This window comes from Heterocephalus glaber, unplaced genomic scaffold (assembly GCF_053883595.1).
Source record: "Heterocephalus glaber isolate CG9 unplaced genomic scaffold, H.glaber_assembly_v1.0 deba00001442, whole genome shotgun sequence".
NCBI lineage: Eukaryota > Metazoa > Chordata > Mammalia > Rodentia > Bathyergidae > Heterocephalus > Heterocephalus glaber.
The window spans coordinates 28,886,677-28,908,572 of NW_028258296.1; the positions used below are offsets into that span (position 1 = coordinate 28,886,677).

General features: G+C 44.0%; 1 long non-coding RNA gene and 1 pseudogene across 2 annotated transcripts in view; one reads left to right on the plus strand and one right to left on the minus strand.

Moving 5' to 3' along the window:
- The window catches only part of LOC147827671 (uncharacterized), a 109,640-nt gene that overhangs the window by 57,708 nt on the left and 30,036 nt on the right, over positions 1-21,896 (minus strand). The gene's annotated exons all lie outside the window — the stretch shown is intronic.
- LOC101726227 (eukaryotic translation initiation factor 4 gamma 1 pseudogene) lies at positions 10,281-15,457 on the plus strand (annotated as a pseudogene).

A 21,896-nucleotide genomic window follows, 5' to 3' on the forward strand; every position in this document is an offset into this window, starting at 1 on the left:
CATATGTAGCATTTTAAAATTATGATTTATTCTTCTATTGGTTCTTTCTAAATGAATCAAACCCATTATCTTCATTCTATATCAACAGTGCTTTACTGAGGTATGTTTTAATATAAGTGTATGGGTTGGTGAATTTTGGCAAGTACAGTACATATACATCCATGTAGCCAAATCAAGACAAAAACATTTTTTTTGGCCCCAGAAAGTTGCCCTGTCATCATTCCAAAAGGCAACTCCCATCCCTCAGAAATAGCTACTATTCTAGGGCTGGGGATTTAGTTCAGTGGTTCCGCCACCTGCCCCGCAAGTGCAAGGATCAGAGTTCAATCCCCGGTACCAAAGAAAAAAAAAAGAAAAGAAGAAATAGCTACTATTCTGATTTCTGTCACCAAAGATTAATTTTGTTCATTCTTGGCTTTTACATTAATGAAATTATACAGAGCACACTCTTTTATACCTGGTTCAAGTAACATAATATGTTTGAAAATTATCTGTGCTATTATATCAATAGTTCATTATTTTTATTGCCGATTAGTATTCTATTGTATGAATACATCACAATTTGTTTATTCCTTTCACTGATTGACAGATTTCTAGATTGTTTTCAGCTTTGTCTATTAGGTATGAATAAAACGGCTATAAACAACCTCATACAAGTCACACTTTTATGTGTGGATGTATGCACTTTTCTCTTGGGTGCATACTTAGGAGAGGAATTGCTGGACCATATTTCTGGTGTTCTGGAACTGATTGGTATAGTTCTTCCCAACTCTACCTTCAAGTGATTTCAGGTTGATATTTTGGAATCAAAGACGGTGAATGCTACAAATTAGCTCTTCCCTCTCTTCCACCCCCCCCCCCAAGCAATTGTTAAACATTTACAAGCACACTGCTAGTTACAGGGAAAGTTTCTATTCAATTTTATTAAGAACTGTCAATTTCCCAAAGTGGTTGTACCCTTTAATATTCCTACTAGTAGGGTATGATAGTTCCCATTGTTTCTCATGTCTGCCAGCACTTAATATTCAACAATCTTTTAAAATTTACCCTTTGTGGTGCTATCTTATTGTAATTGTAATTTTAATTTTCTTGATGACTAGTGATATTGAGCACTTTTCATATGCTCACTAGCCTTTGGACATTTGAGTATGTTGATCCTTTGTCTTATGAATTTGACTAAATTTACTTATTAGTTTAGATAGTTTATTTATAGATTCCTTAGCCTTTTCAATATCCACAATCATGCCACCTGCAAATAAATACAGCTATATTTCCTCCTTTCCAATCTTTATACCTTTTTTCATGCATTGTTGAACTTTTTAAATAAGTCCCTCAAAAAATAGATAAATAAAAAATAAATAAGTCCCTCATATATTTTTAGATAAATTGTAGCATATTATATGTCTTAATCCATCTTGCTTTTTTACTTAACAGTATATCTTGGATTTCTATATGCCAAAATATAGAGAGAATAATGCTTTTTAATAGAAATAAGAAGAAGCGTAAGGGTTATCAGAGTCTGGAAAGAGTATAGGGGAGGGGAGACAGAGACAAGATGGTCAGTGGATATGAGGTTGGAAGAGTATTCTATAATGTTCTGTAGCACAGTAGGGTAACTATGTTGGCAATAATTATTTCAAACTAGTTAGCAAAGATGATTTTGAATGTTTCCTACCCCCCAAAATGATACATATCTGATCTGATAGATATGCTATATTATGGCTTGTATCTAGATGTCTTACCAAAACCTCATGCACTCATAAGTGAGGCTTTTTGGAGCTGACTGGATCTAGGGTGTGTAGTAGTGGAATTAAAGGTGTGTGGTACTAAATTAGTCCACTAATTGGAATTAGCATAGACCTGGGTGTGGCACCACCAAAAAGGCTTGCAGCCTGGATGGGATAAAAGGGAAAGGAAGACTCACTGCTGTTGCACCATTGTCTTCTGACTGCTCTGCCATGGACTGTTTCTCCTTTTCCATGCCACTCTGCCTTGAAACTAGCCAACTATAAACTGAAACCTCTACAAACTGTGAGCTGAAATAAACCTTTCCTCCATTAACCTTGGCTGTTGACTATTTTATCTCAGCAATGAGAAAAGTAACTAAGACATTGCTAATTACTTTGATCTAATGTTTACATGTTGTATGTATGTATTGAAATGTCATACTATAGCCATAAATATGTACAATTACTATATGTCAATTAAAATCTTTTAAAAAGAATATCGCTCGGCAAAAATTTTACTTATTACAAGAAGTGTAACAATGCCTGAAAAACTTAGAAAAATCATGTTTTAATGAAGATAAGACAATAAGATCACAGAAATGTATTTCTTAGGGTTTCTCTGCCAGCTGCACAGTTTTCTTCTGGTATTGTGCTATGAACTACTTGATAAGGTCTACTTATGGGAGGCTAGTAATTGTCATGCCCTGACTGAGGGTCAGAAATTTGCAAGCCACCTAAGAAAATGTTCCCCCTCAGTAGTTGTATTTTCAATACTAAGGAAGCCCTTTTCTTAAATTTTTCACTTTGAGGCAGGGTCCCACTATGTCACAAAATTGCCCAGGGTTGGATTCAAGCTTATGATCCTCCTGTCTCAGCCTCCCAGAGTGCCTCCTCAGTAGCTGTATTATCTCCTCTGTCATCAGGCTCTTCTCAATAACCCTATGCATCCAGTTCCAATTCATCATTTCATTACTCATGTTTCAAAAAGGTTCATTGTCCAATTCCTAAAGTAATACAGAGAATAGATACTTTATCCGGCCCTTGTGCCCATTTTCCCAAATGCAGCTTTAAGTGCAATTTTATCTATGGAACTTCTTGGAGTTAGCAGTTTGTACCATTAAAAAAAAAATCTATTCACGGAAACAATTTTCAATCTAGACTGCTGTAATTTTGCTAAAAATCACAAGGTATTACAGTTGAGTTTTCCTAGACTGAGACAGTGCTGCTCAGAATGGGCTCCATATCCAGCACTGCAACCTAACACCCTCTAAGCATCCTGCAAGTAGATGCAGCCATAAAGCTGTCAAAGTTTTAAATGCACTTTTTTGCCCAGCAACTTCACCCATCCAAATATGTAACAAAAATACAGCATGTCTATGTTCAAAGATATTTATGTCAGCATTATTAGTGATAGAAAGAAAAAGAAGAAAACCTGGAAATAACCTACATGTTGATTAAGAGAAGATTGGTCAAATTATGATACATCCATACAGTGGAATCAGATGTTTAAAAGAAGAAAAATTATCTGAATGTATTGTTGTATCACATCATTTAAGATAAATTAAGTAGAAAGATGAAAATTAGTGGGAATAATATGTTCACATGAATGTAAGGTTGAAGATTAGTTACATGGTGGGAAAATAAATCTACATAGCTATGTATCTAGGTGTAGGTACTAATGTTTCTGGAGGGATACACTACAACCAGTGTATACTTTTAGGTCAAAGAGCTGGTGGGCAAAAAGAAATGGAGAATTTAACTTTCTACTTTACATATTTCTAAAGTCCAAAAATGTTAGCATATATTACTATTATTTTTAATGAAACAAATAAGTTTGAAAAAATAATAGTTGCCTGGAATCTATTTACACAACAGAACACAATTAGACAAATCTTAAACGTGAGATGTTCTATGAGACTTAACAAATTAATATCAATAAAAAACAAAGAAAAATAAAGGACTGTGTTAAGTTAAAATAGACTAAAAAGGCATAACAACCAAATGCAAATGTAACTGAATTAGATTTTAGTGTAAAATTGGATATAAAGAATATTTTTGGGACAAATAGAAAAATTTAAACACAAGCTAAATATTGTGTGATGAATTTTTTTATAACTTTAAACCATTCTCCTTTTATCTTGACAATACAAGTCTAATGTTTGATTTTGCTGGCTCCAGATATCCACTGTGAGTGTAAATGCAGCACTAATGTTCAGAATCAAAATGAACTGTTACATATTCTGCAGGTACCTCCACTGAGGGAATTTTTTCCTGTGAGTCAGGACCTGCAGGGCAGCTGCGAGGAGATGAAGCAGCGGTCAGACTAGCTGTTGTCCAGGGCCAGCTGAAGTGTTAATCAACGCAAGTTGAAATAGTGCTTCGTATCCCTGTGCTGACCTGAGTGTAAAGGCAGTCAGATGATATTGAATTTTTGTTTTTTTTGTTTTTTTGGTACTGGGAATTGAACTTGGGTCCTTGCGCTTGCAAGGTAGGCAGCGGAACCACTGAGCTAAATCCCCGGCCCAGATGATATTGAATTTTACTGGGTGTGATTTTAGGATTGTGACTATCTCATGGAAAGCCTTTATTTTTAGGAAATATATGTTGAAGATTTTAGGGTAAAGTGTTATGGTACCAGTCTAGAGCTTCCTATCAACCAAAGAAGTTATACACAGAGAGTAAAAATGTCACAACATTAACAGGTCACGAATCTTGGTGATGGTTGTACCTGTGCATTGTATTATGAACCTGTGGAAAACTTTTAAATTGTCTATAGATTTGAATTTATTTTTTGTAGGTAATGCAGAGCCTCATATAGGCTAGGCAAGCACCCGACCGCTGAGCTACACCTCTAGTCCCTGATTTTTTTAATGTTCAAGGGGAAATTAATCATACTGTTATTGTGGGACTCATAAATTACTGTACTCTCTATTATGAGCTTATTTTAGCCTGAATTAAAAACCTGGAAACAAAACCATGGAGCCACTAGAACACCAAAGAAAGCCTGGATTGACAGTTTCTGGGCAGTTCTCATTTCCTGAAGTGAGATCCCCAACTGTTCACCCTTCTTACTTCACTTCAGATCTGGACCCCAGCCTAAGAAGTTTGGTTGAAGGTGACCTGTCTTTTTATTCTCACAGCTACTCCAAGGCTTTCTCTGCTTTCCTAAAGTAGCAAGACAGGAGATGTGTAGTAAGACAAGGCTTGTATGAAGCAAGCTCTCTGGGTTTAGAGACCCCAAAAAAGGTCTGAGCTTCTCGCAAGGGCAATAGGTTTCCCTACGGGGAAGAGTTAAGTGGCCTGGGAGAGATCTTTCCAGAGCCTGCAGTTCACCCACTTCCATTGGGGCGCTGAACCACCACTTGGCATAGAATATGGCACACGATAGCTATTGTTCATTGGGTATTTGCTGTCTGTAGGGCACTTTGCTAAGCCTTTTATGTACATTGCCTCCTGCAACCCCAAAACTGCTGTCCTTCTCAAAAGGGACAGCAGCACACAGCTAGTGAGTACTAAAGCTGAGACTGGCCAGCTTTATCCCACTACTCCCACCTCTATTAGACTTTGGAGCACCTCACACTTCTGGTTTTGCTAACAGGCCCTACTTCAAGCCTCAGGGATTTCCCTGCTGTCCATTTTTCCCAACCCCCCCCCCCCCTTGCTTGGCTAAATCCTACTCTTCCTTCAGCTCCTACTCAGACATCAATCCTGGAGGGAAGCAGCCTTTCTGAAGGTAACAGCTCTCCTCTTGCCCCTATCATACGATCACATAGTCACACGTTTAGGGATCAGTGCTCCCACAAGCCTTGGTAGGGGGTCATAAAAGAAGCTCAATTTTCTGATTCTAATCTCAGGTTCTGTGATCTTGGCCAACATCAAAAAAGTCAGGTAAAGAGGAAGGGCAAGCTGGGGGAAGAGAGTGATGAAGGCAAGTAGCTGAGGTTTTAGCTGCCGGATTTAATTATAAAAAATTTTGAGCCATGTGGGCATTGTATTTTACACAATTCACTTTTCCGGGGATCGAACTTGGGTTCTTGCGTTTGCACAGCAGGCGGCGAAACCACTGAACTAAATCCCTGGCCCCACAATTCACTTCTGAAGAGAGTGGTGAAGAGAGACTACCCAAAGGTCGCAGCAACAGAATCACTAGAGGAACAACAGCATCTAACTGTAAGATGCAACCCCAGAGACTATGTGTACAGCTGTGAAGTCAGGTTTGCCTGTGCTCTGCCAGTCCTTGCTCATCCATCTGCTTGTTCAAAACTAGTAATTGAGCTCTGCTCTAAATCAGGCTCTGTGGAATAGGATAGAGACAGCAGGCAGCCCCTGACCTCATGCAGCTTACATTCAAGTAAGAATGGCAGGTAACAACTAATACACAAATACAGAAAGTGGCAGGTAGACAAAAGTGTCATGAAGGAAAATAAAGCAGAAGATGACTGAAAGTGATGAGAAGGGCTATCTGGGAAGTGGCATCAGAGAAGGCCCCTCTTTGAGAGAAACCTGATTGAAGAGGAAAGTAAGCCACACAAATACTTAGGGGAAGGGCATTCCAGGGTAGTATGAGTCATGTTGACAGAAGGTCCTTAGAAATCTGAGCCTCTTCCCTTAGCACTTGTATCTGCTTAGATGTGAGTTATTCAGGAAATGAAGAGAAACTGACTGATGCATACATGACTGGGTAGCAGGTATTTTATTCCAGCCTGACATGAAGGGAATGACTGATGGCAGCTGCAATACCCACCTCCAGCCCTGGATGTGTCAGGCTTCCCACACCCATCCCCTTCCTCCTCCCCTGACCCCACAATGAAACAACTTCACTTACCCCAGGATTTCATTCAGAATTTGGGGCCAGTAATCCTAAGTGACTCAGGTTCCTGCTGCCCTTAGCCTCCACCCAAAATGTAAACCCCTCAAGACTTGTCTCCTCATTCTCCATCCTGTGTTGTTTTCAAGGTCCTTTCCACTTCCTCATTCCCTCTTCCTGGAATTCCCTCTTACCCTTCCCCAGAATATCCTTGGGGCCCCCTGAAAGATAAACAACCCAGGAGACCTCCCTTTTCTCTTCCATGAAGGCTTCTCTGTAACCTTCCTGTGCCACCTTCTCCAGGGAAGGTTGCTCACTTTCCCAAATCCTACTGGGACCCAGAGGAGCTCAGCATTGTCCTAGCTCTCTTGACACTTTGCTTATCCCTCCTCTATAAAAATGCCCTTTGATTTTCATTCCATCTATCTCTTCTTTCCTCATCACTTTCCACAATCCTGGGTCTTCCACAACAGGATGGGGACCTGGCCCACCCTGTCCCTTCTACTCCAACTTTTATCATCTCCTTGAGGAGTGTCCATACCTGGTTGTCAATTCTCTTAAAACCCTGGCTCACACTTCCTTGGCTTCTTCAAACACAATGACTTTCATCTGATCTCTACACCAGTGACCCAAAGCTCACAAAGCTTTGGAAAAAAACAAAAGAAAATGAAGACAGTGAACAGGAAGCAGAGAGGAGGCAAAAACAAGGCAGAAGAGCCAAGATTTTCTCTACTGACCAAGCTATGATGGTTCACAACTCCAGTTGGGAGAACTGGGATTGACAAACTTTGTGGGGATTTCGTTTGGTTTAAAATCTTTTTTGATCTGGTTAGTAAAACATTTTGTTCAGAAAAAGTGACCAAAACACAGATTCTTTTTTTTCCTTTTCTTTCTCTTTTTTTTTTTTTTTTTGGTACCAGGAATCGAACTCAGATCCTCGAGCTTGCGCAGCAGGCAGTGAAACCACTGAGCTAAATCCCCGGTCCAAAACATACATTATTAAGCTTAAAGAAATAAAATACACCCAAACATCACTGAATATCATTTGATCACTATTTGCTGACCAATAAATCTCTTGGGTTTACAGAGCACTTTCACATGTTTTTTTCCATTTCAATTTCAAATAAACCATGTCTCTTTCCCTCAAATGATTTTGCAATGGCTCAGGATCCTTGTTGAGAAATCTAGACATCAGAGCACTGGGTCAAATGAGGAGAGCTTGACCACAACGTACTCTGGGACCCCAGAGGAGGACAGGTAAGAAGGGAGAGGCAGCCATACTACGTAGGTATGCATGGCAGAAGAGATACCCCGTTTCTGCAAGGTCCAACTGACTAAAGCATTTCCTCCTAGCCTGTGGGGCCTATGTCAAGAGTTGGCAAACTTCTTAGAGAGGGAGAAAGCAAAACAATACAAAGGAAATGACCATGGCTTTGTTCCAGTAAAACTGTATTTACGGATAGTGAAATTTGAATTTCACAACATTTTCACACATGATGAAATATTATTCATCTGATTTTTGTTCAACCATTTTCAAGAATGGTAAAAAACTATTCTTAACTCATAGTCCAGACACCCAGAGAACTTGATTTGACATATAGGCCATGGTTTGTCACCCAACCATAAAGGAACTTACCAGCTGGCATTCTCTTCCTGAACTAAAAATAACAATAACAGCCACTATTTTGAACACTTACTCTACGTCAAATACTATGCAAATACTTTGACTATTATTATTTAATTTTCATACAATCATATAAGTTATTATACCAGCTCTACTTTACAGATGATGAAAACAGGGCTCTGGGAGGATTACCTACCTTGGACATACAACCAGTAGGATTAGAAGATCCTCATCTGCCTACAAAACCTGTATTCTTAATTATAATTCCCCACGTGCTGGCTCTGCACCATAGGCACACATTTCTGGGTTGCAAATCTCCTCACCTCACTATATCTATCCATCCTCCTATCCCTCCTGCTGTTTAGCTTTTTTGACTCTTACTTTTACCTTCTCCTTGTTTCCCACTTTAAGATTTATCTTCCGCATTGACCCAGAAACACCTCCCCTGAACTTTGTCTGAACTGCTGGCTTTGCGTCATGGAAGCTTGAGTCAGGGGTGAAGTGTCTTTCTTGGTGCAGATAAGAGACATCAGAACCAAAGGGTGAGTTTCACCTGAAATCCTTACAAACCCCCAAAAGTCAAAGCCAGGGAAATTCAGACGGGTGTGAAGTCTGAAAGGTGACCAGAAAGGAAGGATCCAGAAAGGAAGGGATATCAAAATTCGAGACCTGGGCAGAGCTAGAATCGAGCGAAAGGGAAACAAAGTTAGATTTATTGATTTCCTGGATGGAGCAGAGATGTCCACAGCAATCCTTTAATTGTGGTCAGCTTTGAGGGACACCGAGCGGGTAGGTCTGGCTTAAAAATACAGGGTCAGAGCAGAGAGGCTCACCTTGAGACTCTCTTCCTGTGGACAGCAATGTTCCTGGGCACCACTTGGGATCTTCAGCTCCACTCGATTCTTTTTTTATCATAATTTTTTTCTTTTATTAATTTTTTTCTTTTATTAATTTTATTGGTATATTTTAGGTATATATTGACATTCATCATTGGAAATTTGCACCTTTACATAATCTGTCTTGGTTCTTATTTTTTCCCCATTCCCCTGCTCTCCCTTCAACCCCTCCACCCCTCCCTATTTAGAAAGACTTTGTTTCCATTTTTTCATTTTCTCATATTAATTCCATTCCCTTCTTTCCTTTCCCCTCCCCCTCCCATGTCCCCTTCCCCTTTGCCCTTTTTCTTCCTATTTTCCACCCCATTCTTTACATCATCCTGGAGGACAGTGCACCAGATGGGTGCAAATGAAACTACCTGAATAATGAAGAAATTAGGGCTCAATCCTGGTGAAGTGAACATTGAAGGGACATCTTCAGCAGTGCTGATCCTGAATGGGGTGCTGTGGTTCCAGAGAAATAAGTTCATTTTGAAGCTAGTCTCCACACAGCTAAGTCCAGTCCTGGCCAGAGAGGGCTGGAAAAGTCATAGAAAATAGTCCAATACCAACAGAGAAATGTAGTGTATCCAGAAATCAAATTGGAAGCCTAGTATTCATGAGGACTAAGCAAACACGGCGGAAGGTAAACACACCTGGCATTAGCAAAAGGAACTTCAGGTCTCACTCACTGGAGGGATGAGACCTCCCAATGTGTTGCCAGTCTTGAGAATTAGGAAGCACCTGAGAGCAAGACAGAATTTCTTGGAAAATATTCAAAACTACAAGCCATACAGGATAGTGTAAGATGGATGGATTTAACTACATAGAACTTAAGAACATCTATTCATCAGAAGAGCTATAAAGCCATGTGTGGTGGTGCATGCCTGCAATTCCAGCTACTTGGGAGGTTAAGACAGGAGAAGTGCGGGGATATGTGCAGGGAGCCGGAAATGGTTGTGGACTATGTCTGTGCGGCTGCATGGGGCTCGGCCGCGGACTGAAGGAGACTGAAGGCCCTCGGATGCCCAGAACCTGTAGGCCGCACCGTGGACTTATTCTTAACAGAGGGGGTGCTGGGGGGACCCTGATGTGGTACCAAATGAAATTAACAAAGCTCCACAGCCCACAGCCCCCCTCCCCCCATCCTCTGGACTCCCGCAGCTTGGTTTTCAGCCCCACCTGGCCTTCCCTTCTTGCTGAACTCTGGTCTCCCTCGTCAGCCAGCATTCCCCCCCCCCCCCCCGGGGCAGACTGCGCCGGTGGTGTTCAGTACGTCACAAGCGACACAAATGAACACGCCTTCCCAGCCCCGCCAGCACTTCTACCCTAGCCGGGCCCAGCCTCCCAGCAGTGCAGCCTCTCGAGTGTAGAGTGCAGCCCCTGCCCAGCCTGGCCCAGCTGCCCATGTCTACCCTGCTGGATCCCAAGTAATGATGATCCCTTCCCAGATCTCCTACTCAGCCTCCCAGGGGGCCTACTACATCCTTGGACAGGGGCGTTCCACATATGTTGTCCTGACACAGCAGTACCCTGTGCAGCCAGGAGCCTCAAGTTTCTATCTGGGTGCAAGCCCTACTGAGTTTGGGACCTACGCTGGCGCCTACTACCCAGCCCAAGGTGTGCAGCAGTTTCCTGCTGGTGTGGCCCCCGCCCTGGTTTTGATGAACCAGCCACCCCAGATTGCTCCTAAGAGGGAACATAAAACTATCCGAATTTGAGATCCGAACCAAGGAGGGAAAGATATCATGGAGGAGATCATGTCTGGGGCCCAAACTGCCTCCACACCCACCCCTCCCCAGACGGGAGGCGGTCTGGAGCCTCAAGCTAATGGGCAGACGCCCCAGGTTGCTGTCATTGTCCGGCCAGATGACCGGGCTCAGGGAGCGCTCGTTGGGAGCCGGCCAGGATTGCCTGGCCCAGAGCACAGCCCTTCAGAGTCCCAGCCTTCATCACCGTCTCCAACCCCATCACCACCCCCAATCTTGGAACCAGGGTCTGAGCCTAATCTTGGAGTCCTCTCTCTTCCTGGGGACACTATGCCAACGGGGATGATACAAATGTCTGTAGAAGAATCAACTCCCATCTCTCACGAAACTGAGGAGCCATACTGCCTCTCTCCAGAACCCACTCCTCTTGCCAAACCCATACTGGAAGTAGAAGTGACACTTAGCAAACCATTTCCAGAATCTGAGTTCTCTTCCAGTGCGCTTCAGATTCCTGCCCCCCTGGAATCTCACAAGGTAGAAGTTCCCGAGGCTAACGGCATGGTGCCATCTGAGGAGCTGGAGCCAGAGGTGGAGTCAAGCCCAGAGGTTGCCCCTGTTCTGCCTGTGGCTTGCCCTTCAGAATCCCTTGAGCCTGTTGCTCCAATTGCCCAACCTGAGGAACTGCTCAACGGAGCCCCCTCGCCACCAGCTGTGGACTTGAGCCCAGTCAGTGAGCCAGAGGAGCAGGCTAAAGAGGTTACTGTGTCAGTGGCTTCCTCCGCCATCCTCTCTGCCACTCCACCTGCAACTCCTCCAGCTGCTTCTCCTCCTCAGGAGGAGGAAATGGAAGAAGAGGAGGAAGAGGAGGAGGAAGAGGAAGAAGGAAGAGAAGCCGAAGCTGAGAATGAGAAGGGTGGAGAGGATCTCTCTTCAGAGAGCACGCCTGTCCCAGCCCACTTGTCCCTCCCCACTTTGGAGGCGGCAGCAGCCACCCAAGTGGCAGTATCTGTGCCAAAGAGGAGACGGAAAATTAAGGAGCTAAATAAGAAGGAGGTTATGGGAGACCTCCTAGATGCCTTCAAAGAGGCAAACCCAGTAGTACCAGAGGCAGAGAATCAGCCTCCCATAGACAACAACCCAGGACCAGAGTCTGAGGGCACCGGCGTGGCCCCACGGCCCGAGGAAGCAGAGGAGACCTGGGACTCCAAAGAGGACAAAATCCAGAATGCTGAGAACATTCAGCCTGGGGAACAGAAATACGACTATAAGTCAGATCAGTGGAAGCCACTAAACCTGGAGGAGAAAAAGCGTTATGACCGAGAGTTCCTGCTTGGCTTTCAGTTCATCTTTGCCAGTTTGCAGAAGCCAGAAGGGTTGCCCCATATCACTGACGTGGTGCTGGACAAGGCGAATAAGACACCACTGTGGACGCTGGATCCCTCAAGACTACTCGGCATAAACTGTGGTCCAGACTTCACTCCATCCTTTGCCAACCTTGGCCGACCAGCCCTTAGCATTCATGGGCCCCCAAGGGGTGGGCCAGGTGGGGACCTTCCCCGAGGGCTGCAGGCTGGCTTGGGACCCAGGCGCTCTCAGCAGGGCCCCCGAAAAGAACCACGCAAGATCATTGTCACAGTGTTAATGACTGAAGATATAAAACTGAATTAAGCAGAGAAAGCCTGGAAACCCAGCAGCAAGCAGACAGCGGCTGATAAGGAACGAGGAGAAGAGGATGCTGATGGCACCAAGACCCAGGACCTACTCCGCAGGGTGCGCTCCATCCTGAATAAGCTCACACCCCAGATGTTCCAGCAGCTGATGAAGCAAGTGACACAGCTGGCCATTGACACTGAGGAACGCCTGAAAGGAGTCATTGACCTCATCTTCGAGAAGGCCATTTCAGAGCTCAGCTTCTCTGTGGCCTACGCCAACACGTGCCGCTGCCTCATGGTGCTGAAAGTGCCCACTACAAAAAAGCCAGTGGTGACTGTGAACTTCTGAAAACTGTTGTTGAATTGATGTCAGAAGGAATTTGACAAAGACAAAGATGATGATGAAGTTTTTGAGAAAAAGCAAAAAGAAATGGATGAAGCTGCTACGGCAGAGGAGCGGGGCCGCCTGAAGGAGGAGTTAGAAGAGGCTCGGGACAGGGCCCAACGGCGCTCTTTAGGGAACATCAAGTTTATTGGCGAGTTGTTCAAGCGCAAGATGTTAACCGAGGTGATTATGCGTGACTGCGTGGTCAAACTACTGAAGAACCACGACGAGGAGTCCCTGGAATGCCTCTGCCACCTGCTCACCACCATTGGCAAAGACCTGGACTTTGCAAAAGCCAAGCCACGAATGGATCAGTATTTCAACCAGATGGAAAAAATCATTAAAGAAAAGAAGACATCATCTCACATCCGCTTTATGCTGCAGGATGTGCTGGATCTGCGACAGAGCAATTGGGTACCACGCCGCAGAGATCAGGGTCCCAAGACCATTGATCAGATCCACAAGGAGGCCGAGATGGAGGGGCATCGCGAACATGTCAAAGTGCAGCAGCTCATGGCCAAGGGCAGCGACAAGCGTCGGGGAGGCCCTCCAGGCCCACCCATTAGTCGTGGCCTCCCACTTGTGGACGATGGCGGCTGGAACACAGTCCCCATCAGCAAAGGCAGCCACCCCATTGACACCTCACGACTCACCAAGATCACAAAGCCTGGCTCCATTGATTCCAACAATCAGCTCTTTGCACCAGGAGGGCGACTGAGCTGGGGCAAAGGTAGCAGTGGGGGCTCAGGAGCCAAGCTCTCCGATGCAGCATCAGAACCTGCTCGTCCAGCTACTAGTACCTTGAATCGCTTCTCAGCTCTTCAACAGGCAGTACCTATGGAGAGCACAGATAACAGACGTGTGGTGCAGAGGAGTAGCTTGAGCCAGGAACGAAGGGAGAAAGCTGGGGACGGGGGAGACCGAGTAGGGCGGAGCCAACGGGGTGGCGACCGTGGGGACCGATCAGATCGTGCACGGACACCTGGCACCAAGCGAAGCTTCAGCAAAGAAGTGGAAGAGCGGAGTAGAGAGCAGCCTTCCCAGCCTGAGGGATTGCGCAAGGCCTCGAGCCTCACGGAAGATCGCGACCGGGCCGGGACACTGTGAAGCAGAAAGGCACCCTCCCCTCAGTGAGCCCCCTGAAGGCTGCGCTCTCTGAGGAGGAGCTGGAGAAGAAGTCCAAGGCCATCATTGAGGAGTATCTCCATCTCAACGACATGAAGGAAGCACTGCAGTGTGTACAGGAGCTGGGCTCGCCCTCCCTGCTCTTCATCTTTGTGTGGCACGGCGTCGAGTCCACGCTGGAGCGCAGCACCATCGCTCGAGAGCACATGGGGAAGCTGCTCCACAGGCTGCTGTGTGCAGGGCACCTTTCCACCGTCCAGTACTACCAAGGGCTGTACGAAATCCTGGAATTGGTGGAGGACATGGAGATTGACATCTCCCATGTGTGGCTTTATCTGGCAGAACTGGTAACACCCATTCTACAGGAAGGTGGGCTGCCCATGGGAGAACTATTCAGGGAGATTACAAAGCCTCTGAGACCTTCCTTTGGGCAAAGCTACTTCCCTCTTATTGGAGATCCTGAGGCTCCTATGCAAAAGCATGGGTCCCAAAAAGGTGGGGATGCTATGGCGAGAGGCTGAACTCAGCTGGAAGGAGTTTCTACCTGAAGGCCAAGATGTTAATGCATTCGTTGCTGAACAGAAGGTGGAGTATACTCTGGGAGAGGAGTCGGATGCCCCTGGGCAGAGGGCAGTCCCTTTAGAGGAGCTGAGCAAGCAGCTGGAGAAGCTGCTGCAGGAGGGCAACAGTAATCAGCGGGTGTTGGACTGGATAGAAGCCAATCTGAGTGGGCAGCAGACAGCATCCAACACATTAGTTCACGCCCTCATGACAGCTGTCTGCTATTCTGCAGTTATCTTTGAGACTCCTCTCAGAGTGGATGTTGTGGTGCTGAAAGCACGAGCACGACTGCTACAGAAGTACCTGTGTGATGAACAGAAGGAGCTACAAGCGCTCTACGCCCTCCAGGCCCTTGTGGTGACCTTGGAGCAGCCCCCCAACCTGCTTCGGATGTTCTTCAATGCGCTGTATGATGAGGACATGGTGAAGGAGGAAGCATTCTACAGCTGGAAGAGCAGCAAGGACCCTGCTGAGCAGCTGGGCAAGGGCATGGCCCTTAAATCTGTCACAGCCTTCTTCAACTGGCTTCGGGAGGCTGAGGAGGAGGAGTCTGACCACAACTGAGGGAGGGTGGGGCTGGGGACGTGAGCCCCATGGATGCCAATGGCCCGGCCAGCCGCCTGGACTGCAGGGGGTGGCAGCAGTGGTGGCGGCGGTGGCAGCAGGTGCCTGTAGTGCGATGAGTCTGAACTAATAAAGTGGCTGAAGAGGCAGGATGGCTTGGGGCTGCCTGGGGCCCCCTCCAGGATGCTGCCAGGTTTCCCTCTCCTTCCCCAGGGGCACAGAGATATATTATATATAAAGTCTTGAAATTTGGTGTGTCTTGAGGGGGGGCACTAAGCCCTGCCCCTGAGGTCCTTTTTTATTTTCTGAAAATCACTCTTGGGACTGCCGTCCTCGCTGCTGGGGGCATATGCCCCAGCCCCTGCACCACCCCTGCTGCTGCCTGGGCAGGGGGAAGGGGGGGGCATGGTGCCTGTAATTATTAAACATGAATTCAATTAAGAAAAAAAAAAAGACAGGAGAAGTGCAAGTTTGAGGCCAGCCTCGCCAACTTAGAGAGACCCTGTCTCAAAATAAAAATTAAAAAAGGACCAGGGATTTAGCTCAGTGGTTCCACCGCCTGCCCCACAAGCACAAGGTCCCAAGTTTGATCACCGGTACCAAAAAAATAAAAATAAAAATAAATAAAAAATGACTTAGGATGTAGCTCAGTGGTAGAGAACTTGCTTTGCATGTGTGAGGCTCTTGCTTCAATCCCTCAAATCACAAAAGAACCATGAAGTGAGACTATAAGCCACAAACTGGGAGGAGTTTTGTGATACCTACAACCATAAGGGATTAGCATCCAGAATATATAAAGAACTCTTATAAATCAACACCATAAAAATGGGCAAAGCATATGAACATGCACTTCCAAAGGGTTAAAAAAACAAAACAAAACAAGAATTGGCAAAAATTAAGAGACATCAACAGATATAGAATGACTATTTTGGTGGGAATATAAGCTGGTTCAACTACTTGGGAAAACTATTTAGAACTATATCATAAAGTTAAAACTATAAATCCCTAGGGAATTCACTCTTAGATATATACCTTAAGCTAGGATTTTTCAACTGGCACCACTGACCTTTTTGACCAGACAGATTTTGTTACAGAGGAACTACACCCATGATGGCGAACCTTTTAGATATGATTGCCCAAACTTCAACCCAAGCCCACTTATTTATTGCAAAATGCCAACACTGCAATTAAACCTCAATATTGAAAGTTTTAGTTTAGAAAAAACAACTCATATGTTGACATCCTTTTCTTAAAAGAAAAACAAATAACATGCATGCCGTAGGTTTGTACCACTGGGCTATGCTGCGTGCTGTAGAATATTTAGCAACATCCATGGCTAGATGGCAACACACCCATTAGATGTCAGTAGCAATTCCCTTGAATTCTGTCATGAAAATTAAAAATGCATGAGACATTTGCTGACTGTCTCTGATATTCTTAAATATCACCTCTTGGTTAAGAACCCCTGCCCCAGGCTCACGTGCAGGACTCAATGAAAATATTCAGACTAGCACTGTACAAAATAGCAAGCAGCATAAAGACATGTAGGAAGGAAGGAGGGAAGGAAGGAAGAAAGGAAAGAAAGAAGGAAAGGTTAGATTGTGGTAAATTCTAAAAACAAACTTCTCTCAGTGATTAAGTCTCCCATCCAAATACTAACCAGGCCTGACACTGCTTAGCCTCCAAGATCAGATGAGATTGTGTGGATCAGGGTGGTATGGCTGTAGACTGTCAGTGACTAAGTGACTCATAAATGTTGAGTAAACAAAGCTTTAGAAGAATATATTCAATATGAATGAGTCTATAGTGTTTAAAACATGCAAATAATGTATTATCTAGGGGTATATAGGGTGGTAGGTAGGTTGCTTTTCCCAGAAGTGGCTGCAGCAGTATTTCTTGCTCCATTTTCCTCCAGTACCTCACTGACCCTCATCTAGGAAAGTGGGGTTGGTGTCCCTTTATTGCATCCACATGGGGCATTTAATTGCTTCAACTAACATTTACTATGTGGAACTGTGATTTCTGAGACTAGGTCACAAAAACCAATACATCCCACTAAGTTTTCCTTTCATGGAAAACTCGAGCCACATTGTGAGGACCACATGGGGAGGCCCACGTGGGGAAAAAACCCCACATCTCCAGGGCCTGGACCCAGCACCAACAGCTAGCCAGCAGCGAATCATCTTGGAGGTGGATCCAATAGCCCAGAGCTTAGCTGCCCAGCTATTGCTGGGAGAAGAAGTGATGACTTTTCCCTATGGGATCCCATCCAAATTGCAGACTTATGAGGAGAAGAAAAATTGTTGTTAAGTTTTGGATAGTTAGCTGGACTAGATGTTAAAGACTAATGAACAGTAAGGGAGTGAGAAATATGAAATTTAGGATCCTGGTTACAGATGGAGGAGGGGGTGATTGGCCCCAGGGGTGGTGGTGCACACCTGTAATCCCAGCAGCCTCAAGCTGAGGCCAGCCTGGGCCACAGAGTAAGTTCAGGGCCAGCCTGAACTATAAAGTGAGACCTGCCTGCTGCTGCTGGGCAACTTAGCAAGACTCTGTCTCAAAACAAATAAATAAAAAGGGGCTGGAGGTGTAGCTCAGTGATAAAGTATTTTCCCAGCATATGTGAAATTCTGGGTTCATTCCCCAGTGGTATGCAGAACAAACAAAACATAAGCCCCAAAGGGGCAGGAAGTGTTCAGAGGAAGCCCAACCTGCCTGCAGCCCTTTCAGTGCAGCCCAGGTTTTTCTGAAGGGCAAAATGAAGACTGTGCAGTGAATACTCTCCTTAGGCAATGCTCTTTTGGTTGTTTAATCAACACTTACAGTTATCTGTTGACATTTTGGAAACAAAACCAAGAACCCTTGAAAGGACAAAGTGAACATTGTGCCTTTGAGCCGCTAGGAATATTGTGGACTGGTTCTGAAGAGTGGAGCGAACACTGGGCCCTTATCCTTGAGAGAGAAGGTCTTTGTGCATGAACTTGGCTCTAGGAGACAGTGCACTGGAAATGTTGGCCTTGGTGCTCCCCGTATGAGCTTTCCCTACTCCTGTTTGGAATTCCAAGTTATGTGGATCCAGTGTTAATGGGAAACTCAGGAACATAAGGAGAACCCTGCTTCATTGTGGGGATTCCCAAAAAGACCAACCTGGGACTGAATAGCTGGACCCAGATGGGACACATCTTCCATCTGTCCTTCCAGTCAGCAGACAGCTGTGGTGCCTTTTAAAGAAAACAGCAACCTGATGGTCACTTCCAAAGAGAGTAGATTGAAAAAGAAAGAAACTCCCAAAGGTAGCTAGCTATAGAAATATTTTGAAAACTCCAAATGAAAGGTATAACTATTGTTTGTTCTTTTCCATGGTAGATTATAGGTCTTTTGTTTTCTAAAGGAGGAGGCCTCAAAGTCAAATGCTTATGAAACATAAAATTTAAAATGTAAAGTGTGAGATGGTTACGTGGTGTAAGGGGACGGTGGCACATACACTAGGTCTTGCCTGAGGGACCGGTACTACTGAGCTCTAGCACACTGCTAATATGAGGATAGCCTGACCTGCATTGATCCCATTTTCAAACAGTGAAGAGGAGACAAATCCAGATAAGAGAAGATTCATAATTTTAAAAATAATGTGCCAGCTAAAAAATATTAAAAAGTACAGGAAATTTTGTTACTTATATAATTAACCACAGAATATGTTTTATATGCAGCCAAGAGAATCCATCATCACTCAGTGCAGCCCAGGCAAACAGCCATGTCCAACCCATGAGCCACATGCTGGACATACCTGATAAAGTAAACATGTATGTGAGTCACATTGGGATATATAAAAAGGAATATAACTACCTCACAGGATTATGAAGAGGGTGACATAAGGCAGAATAAAACAACAATAATTAAGTAGTGAATATATATCAGAAAAACCCTAAACATAATACAAAATAGATCAAGGTCTGGTGACAGATTGCATTTTCCAAAAATGACTGCAATACTATCACCCATCTCATACTATTTCTATGATGTAACCATGATATTCCTTCCATCAAGTGATAAGGGCCACTATTTCTCCCCCTTGAAACTGAGTGGACTTTATGATTTCCTGAAGCAACAATGTGATAGAAATTACATCATATGACCTCTGAAGGTGGGGCATGAAAGTGGCATATGTGTCTGCCTTGCCCTCTAGGGATGTTCACTCTGGTAACCCAGCCCCTACATTATGAGGGAGCCCAAGTGGCTTGTGGAGAGGCCCAGGTTGAAAGGAACCAAAGCACCCAGCCTTCACACCCAATTGGGCTTCTAGGCAACAGCCAGCTCCAACTTGCTAGCTGTGCGAGCCACCTTGAGGTTGGACTCTCCAGCTCCTATTGAGCAGCCCCAGCTGAGACCCTGGAGAGCAGGGAGAAGCTGCTCCTGCTCAGGCCTGCCCGAATTTCAAACTCATAAGCAAAATAAATGAATGCTGTGGGATTAAAACCAGTGGTGAAGCTGGGGGGAGGGGAGCAGAGGGGGTGGTCTGCCAAGGCGGCACATTTTTCTCTATACATCATTCTAATTTTCTATTTAAATAGATTAACATAAGATATGTTGGAGGCTGGCAAATTGAAGGACTACCTCGAGTGGCACAGAATCTAGGCTGCTGGTTAAAGCACTAAGAACTGGAGTGGCTTTTTTTTTTTTTTTTTACATAGCAAAAGATAAGAGGAACAGTATCAAAAACTGAATTTTAGCCAGAGACACTCTAGAAGGACAAAGAAAGAGACCCAAGACCTACTCAGGACTTCCTAAAGCACAGAAGCAAAAACTTTTAGGGTAAAAGGAAAAGATGTTTCCCTTCCAGATTTCCAAGGCTGTCACAGAACCTCCTGAAATAAGTAATGGGAAAAATGGACAATTGGAGGCCTAATTCAAACTCAGAATCAAGCAGAGGAAGAAGTCAAGCCCTTCCATATCCAAGTGTGGTACCAGCCCAAGTCCTTCCTGAGTGTGAAGACTGGGCAGTTTTACTTACCTCCCAGGCTGGGGTCCTCAGAGTGGGATTCTCACATTGGCACCTGTCTCCCAATGAGGACTGGCAAGTTACATGTTCCAATTACTTTCCAGATAATAATTTTGTACCAGTCTAGAAACCTGTGTCTCACGCATGTGCTACCTGAGCCTTTCAGACGCTTTGTTGGGTTTATTTCTTAAAGAAATGCTTACACCTCAACATTTAAGTGGCCCCTGGCTTTGTCACAGGAAGACACGCTTTCAGGCCTGGGCGGCAGACGCCCTGCATCCTGGGCTTGGGGTGGTGGCTCGGTGTTAGCCTGAGGAGGTGCAGGAAAGCAGCCTCCAAGAGTGTGGAGCGTGAGACTAAAACTGAAATAGAGCAAGGGAGAGCGACAGCCCTTGGCTCAGCTAAAGGCCTCAAATGTCACATGCAAGTCACAAGAATGCATAGCATCCCAGGTCTACAGAATTATACATGGGAATGTCTCATAGTATATTTATCAGGTAAGATAATTGAGAATATAAACACTGAACTGATTATTGTGTTTGTGAATCGGGGTAAACTGAGGAGGTTGTTATGAGATGTGGTGAAATTTTATTTCTTAAAATATACTTCCTGTCTGATCCCCAGCACTGCAAAACAGCAATAGTAATAATGACAATAACTAAATAAACTTCTCCAAGAAGTTTATTTTTTCTTTTTTGGGGGCAGTGATGATGTGTTGAATTAATAATAAAATTAATTAAAATACTATAAGAATAATTTAAAAATATATAATATCTTTAAAACTTATCTTTAACAGATCTGATTCATTTATTTTGGTTTTTAAAATGGGACAAAAACTTTTCACTGCATTGGCTTGATCCATAAACTAAGTTATTCATAGTGGGAAGGGTACCAAGCTATCCTTACAGAGATAATTTGCACACATAATATTTTAGTGTATTTTGGGGCAAATTTTGACATTATCTCTATCCATCTATCTATCATCTATCTCTATAAACACTACCTCAATCAGGATATAGAATATTATATCACCTCTAAAAGATCTCTTGCCCCCTCATCCCTGCCCCAGACACCCATTTTCATCTGCTTTCTTTCACTCTAGATTATTTTTGCCTATTGTAGATTCCACATAAATTGGAATACCATACTGTTTTCTTTGTGGATAGCTTCTTTCACTCAGATCATTTTTGAGGCTCACTTGTGTTTTATGTTATTAATAATTTGTTCCCTCTTATTTAGGAATAGTATTTTATTATATAAAAATGTCCTTGGGCCGGGGATTTAGCTCAGTGGTTTCGCTGCCTGCTGTGCAAGCGCAAGGTCCCGAGTTCAATCCCTGGTACCAAAAAAAAAAAAATGTCCTTATCCAGGGCCAGGGATTTAGGTCAGTGGTGCCGCCACCTGCCTCGAAAGCACAAGGTCCTGATTTTGATCCTTGGTACCAAAAAAAAAAGTGCTTATCCAGTTATTGGTGATGGACACTGAGATTGTTTCCAGTTTGAGGCCTTCATACATACAATAAAGTTCTTAAAGTTCTTACAAACATTTGTGTTCAAGTCTTTATGTAGAAATACATTTTCTGTTGGGAAAGTATCTTTAAATAAAATTGCTGCTTAGAATAAAATGCATGCTTAATTTTGTTTTTAAAAATAGATACTTCCATTTACTTGTAGCAATTCTTCTTACAACTTACGCTAAATGAACAACCATGGATATATGTAATGATTTAACTACTGGGATCTTCATCATAGCGTTATTTATACATTTGCTACAATTTAACAAACAACTATTTTATGGAATGCCACATGGCAATTAAAGTGGGTATTTCGGGCATTAAAATGGCATAAAACTACAATAAAGAAGAAAACAGG